Source organism: Pimephales promelas, chromosome 5 (assembly GCF_988280905.1).
Source record: "Pimephales promelas chromosome 5, fPimPro1.hap1.1, whole genome shotgun sequence".
NCBI classification, from domain to species: Eukaryota; Metazoa; Chordata; class Actinopteri; order Cypriniformes; family Leuciscidae; genus Pimephales; species Pimephales promelas.
The window spans coordinates 3,703,622-3,708,621 of record NC_142773.1 but is presented as its reverse complement, the minus strand read 5'-3'; the positions used below and the strand labels follow the sequence as shown (position 1 = coordinate 3,708,621).

Sequence of the window (5,000 nt, the reverse complement as noted above, 5' to 3'; positions counted from 1 at the left end):
CCACAGATCCTGTGGCACTTTCTCAGTGGAAGATCTGTTATCCAGGGTCAGAGACATCTCCTCTCCTGGAGGAAAATTCAAGTGTTAGTGGCCCTGCTTGAGCAGTTGCTGCAAAATGTGGTAGAGGCACACAGCCAGGCTTGATGGGAAAGAGTGAGCAACCCTTCCCTGGTGGTCTAGTGGTTAGGATTCGGCGCTCTCACCGCCGCGGCCCGGGTTCGATTCCCGGTCAGGGAATGAGCTTTTGCCCTCTTGTAGCAGTCGTGATTGCAAAAAGGCGGACTACACACTCAAGCGCTGACGGCCTCGTCGAGAAGCATGGCCAATTAAATGTTTGCGTGTGAAAAAGACCTCCTTCGAGCCGGAGTCGAACCAGCGACCTAAGGATTCCCAATTTGCCACCTACAGTCCTCCGCTCTACCAGCTGAGCTATCGAAGGCACACCGGCTTCGGACAGAACCTAAACCTATCAGGTTTCGTGAGCTGCGCCTGCTGGCTAAAAGTGCTAGAGGCACAGAGACACGTCCTGTCCGTTTCCATAAGTGAAGCAAAGACAACACAAACTTCCCATACCGGGAGTCGAACCCGGGCCGCCTGGGTGAAAACCAGGAATCCTGACCGCTAGACCATATGGGAACTTCCTCGTGCCACTAGCAGGCCCTTTGGCTTTTAGTGTGCGACCACCCCCTTCTTTAAGAATATGGGAATGAGCCGAAGGAATTGTTTACTGAATTCGATTTCATCAGGCTCATCGGAGGGAGCTCTCATTTGCCTCGCCCAGGGGGTTCAGTGTCCTCCCAGTCCTGTGCTGGCATAAGAGACACTATAAACTGGTCGCAAAGCAAGGTCCTTGTGACAGTACCCATGCAATGCATCTGAAAAGACGCATGGTATTTCATGGTAACCGTTATCCCACTGACAAAGCAGCCTATTGTTGGACTGTCAAAAGAGGGTGAGCGAGCCAGCCAGGAGTCGAACCTAGAATCTTCTGATCCGTAGTCAGACGCGTTATCCTTTGCGCCACTGGCCCACCACCTTCATCTCATGCCATTAACAGGCCTGGAGCCAACGTCAGGAAGGGGTCCATTGAGAGGTCTGCTATAAAAAGCTTCGAGATGGAGGCGTCACATGTTGGGGATCTCGGTTGCTTTGTTTTTATGGCAAGTTGTGGTGTTGTTAGGATATTCCCACAGATCCTGTGGCACTTTCTCAGTGGAAGATCTGTTATCCAGGGTCAGAGACATCTCCTCTCCTGGAGGAAAATTCAAGTGTTAGTGGCCCTGCTTGAGCAGTTGCTGCAAAATGTGGTAGAGGCACACAGCCAGGCTTGATGGGAAAGAGTGAGCAACCCTTCCCTGGTGGTCTAGTGGTTAGGATTCGGCGCTCTCACCGCCACGGCCCGGGTTCGATTCCCGGTCAGGGAATGAGCTTTTGCCCTCTTGTAGCAGTCGTGATTGCAAAAAGGCGGACTACACACTCAAGCGCTGACGGCCTCGTCGAGAAGCATGGCCAATTAAATGTTTGCGTGTGAAAAAGACCTCCTTCGAGCCGGAGTCGAACCAGCGACCTAAGGATTCCCAATTTGCCACCTACAGTCCTCCGCTCTACCAGCTGAGCTAAAGCTGGGGAACAATAGTCTGTTTGAGGAAGGGAAGAGGGAAAAAGAAGGGGAAGAAGGGGAAGAAGAGGGAAAAGGAAAAAGAGAGAAAAGAGAAGGAAAAAAGAGAAAAAAATGAAAGGAAAGGGAAAAGGTAAATCCACCTTTGACCCGTCTGTTTGATTTTTGGTAGATTGCTATTCATATTTTTTAGAAAATTGCCTTTTTATATGTTTCATTGATAAATCACTGACGTGAACGACGTCGGTTCGAATCCCACCTCTGACAAGTTTAAAATCACCCAATATCTTTTCTAATCGTTTCTTAATGAATGAACGAACATAAATGTATAAATGTCATGTGCTTTTATGCCTTAACACTTATTTTATAAAAACTTATTTCTCATTGTATGGATACATGTTTATATTTATTTATTACCCATATGAATATGGAGTTCCTTCAAATGTACTATATTAGATGTAGGTCTATAATAATAATAATAATAATAATAATAAATAGTTAAGGTGGATTTTTGCAAAAGTGTTTTGACTCAGGCTCGCAGAATGATTAATGATAAAAAGTTATTACTGTATTCATATGTGTTATTTGTATGTATGTAATTTACATATTTGCTTGAGAAAAGTACCCAATTCATCAATACAATCTAATTTAAAATGAAATAAAATAGAATTGAAAGAACTGCAACAATGTAATTGTCTTCTCTGAGTGAATGTTGGCAATAAATAAAGGATTGCTGTTTTAATATATTAAACATTTATTGCAAAATATTCATCTTAATTATCTCTTTCTCTCACACACACAGTAAGCATGGCACATATAAAAAAGAATTGAACAATTAAATATAAAATAAATAAATAAACCAAATAAAAAAAGAAATAAAGGAAGAAGATTCTGGTCAACTGGTAACAAAAATATATAAAAGACAAAATCAGGCTCACACCAAAAAACTGTAATATACAGTGTTTTTTCTGTTATGTTAATTATTTTTGAAATGCCAGACCAGACCTATATGGGATGAATATTGAACAGTTTATTTCTTATCTGCCCTCTTCCTCCGCATCTCCTCCATCCACTGGTGAAGTGAAATACCAGCATTTTGGGGAAAGTATATGTACCCATAATACTGGCTGTGGCCACGACAACAGTCTGGCCACTGGGCAGGGGGATGATGGTACTGGCCTGCTGGGAGTTAAGTGTTTGTCCAGTTTCATTCCTCAGTCCCACCAAGTACTCTGCCAGGCTGTCCACTCTGTCCATCCCTGGGATACTGCGCTCATCCTCAGCCTGTTAAATATATGCATATGAAGAGTTCAGATGCAAAAACCTCTAAATGCCATTTGAAATTTTCTTCTTTAATGATGATTTTTATCAAACTTGTATATTTAAGTTCAGCAATTTCACTTAAATAACAATTAATAGGTAATTATCATTGTCATTTAAGTGAAATCACTGAACTTAAATATACAAGCTTGATAAAAATTGTCATTCTAGAAGAAAATTTCAAATGGCACCTAGAGGCTTTTGCATCGATGCAACTCTTCATAAAGAGTTCTTTATATATGAACTCTTCATATATAAAAATAAAATAACAACAATATCACAGGCAGAAAAATATTACATCTTTCACACTGTTTACATGTCACAAAGGACCTACCAGTTCTTGCTGTGGTGCTGCTGGAGCCATGGCAGGTGTCCCAGAGGGACTTGTAGTTGTAGCAGTGGGAAGAGAGGCTAGGACGATCAGAAAGTACGGAGGAGCAGAAGCTAGGCTGGTGGGCACAGCTGTTGGGGCGGAGGGTGCAGTGGTGTCCTCATTGGAAAACTGTTAAATGTAATAATAATAATAATAATAATAATAATATATTATTATTACATTTATTGTTATTATTATTATTATTACACTGCATATATTTGAATATGCTAAAAATGTAAATATCAGTATCAGTAAATACTCATTACTTACTGATGCCATAGTAAAAGTTGTGGTGAGAGGTGAGAGCAGGTGTTGCCATTGCCCAGATGTTGCCATCTTCCCTGGTGTAGCAGCAGATGATGTAGATAAGGGACCAGGTGTCATTGAAAAAGGACACTGACCTGGAAGGCTACAGGTTAAAGGAAAAGAAAATTAAATTTAATAATAGAGACAACAACATCAACACTACATAATTTTAGGACAGTATTGAGGCTATACCTTTGTATATGAAATCCACAAATATATGTCTGTGTCCCTCTAAACAAAGGCATTTGTCCCCTAAAATGCACGGGACATTTTTCAAACTGTAATATTGTTTGGCAGTGAATCATATGTGACCCCTTTCAATATGACATAGCTTTATGTTTTAAGATTGTACACATAACACTTTATCTAAATTTACCTTCAGATACAGGTCATGCCACTTTCACTGGCGGGGTGACGGCCTGTTTCCTGCCTCAGAAGACCAGACCCCTAAAACAGAAAACCTTATGAAGGTTTAACCTTATAAAACCATAAAAGCTTATAGCCCTGTGCTTTTTGCATTTGGATGCCATCTTCTTCCATTACTAGAGTAAATAAAATTCTAACTATTCACTGTAAATTTGTAACTCTTCAGCACATTGTGGGTAGTTTTAACTCACTACTATAATAGTCCTGTATGTAGATGGCATTAGATAGTAGGCTGTATTATATATGAATACACAGTACCTCAGTGTATAATATATTAATGCATAGTACCTCAGTGTTTATTGATACATAGTAGTAGCAGATATAAAAGTAATTTAGTACAATCATAATAAGATTATTATCAGTTGGTAAACACAGTCTGAACACAACACAAAACTCATTAATTCAAACACAATATCAGGTGTTGTACCCACATTATACCAATTATAACAATGTAAGTTAAACCCATTAATTTCTCTCTGTCATTCATTCATTCATTCATTCATTCTTAGCTAAGATAGTTAGGAGACTAAACAAAGCAACAACGTCGACGTCTCTTAACGTTACCTAACACAATGTAAACTTAAAATCTTACCTCGATGTCACTGTCAACTTCTTAAATAAAACAATGTAAAAGTTTATTTAAAAAACTATGAATTAAAGCTAGTTAATTAACTAGTAATCTTACCTATGGACTTATACGGACTTCACGCGGCTTTTTCAAAAATAAATATGACGGACTTCGCGTGGCTTTTACCAAAATAACTGATGAAAAAAGTGAAAAATATGATTTATAGGAGGTGGACTTACTGCGCATGATCCGGCAATGATGGAAAGGGGCCACGGTGATTGGCTGTCGTAAAATGGAGAAAATGGAAATGCTGCGATCTGATGGGCTGTCCAAAAAATGAGAAAGATGGACATGCAGAGACGTGATTGGTCGAAGCAGACAGACGAACG

The 5,000-nt window shown here is 40.1% G+C and overlaps 3 non-coding genes across 3 annotated transcripts; 1 reads left to right on the top strand and 2 right to left on the bottom strand.

The window, feature by feature from the left end:
* Positions 1 to 165: 165 nt before the first annotated feature.
* Positions 166 to 237, top strand: trnae-cuc (transfer RNA glutamic acid (anticodon CUC)). Its single transcript has one exon. It is a non-coding gene; the product is annotated as a tRNA-Glu (tRNA).
* A 115-nt stretch (positions 238 to 352) lies between these two features.
* On the bottom strand, positions 353 to 439 carry trnay-gua (transfer RNA tyrosine (anticodon GUA)). Its single transcript is given in 2 exon segments — positions 353 to 388; positions 403 to 439. It is a non-coding gene; the product is annotated as a tRNA-Tyr (tRNA).
* A 125-nt stretch (positions 440 to 564) lies between these two features.
* trnae-uuc (transfer RNA glutamic acid (anticodon UUC)) lies at positions 565 to 636 on the bottom strand. The gene has a single exon. It is a non-coding gene; the product is annotated as a tRNA-Glu (tRNA).
* Positions 637 to 5,000: the final 4,364 nt, after the last annotated feature.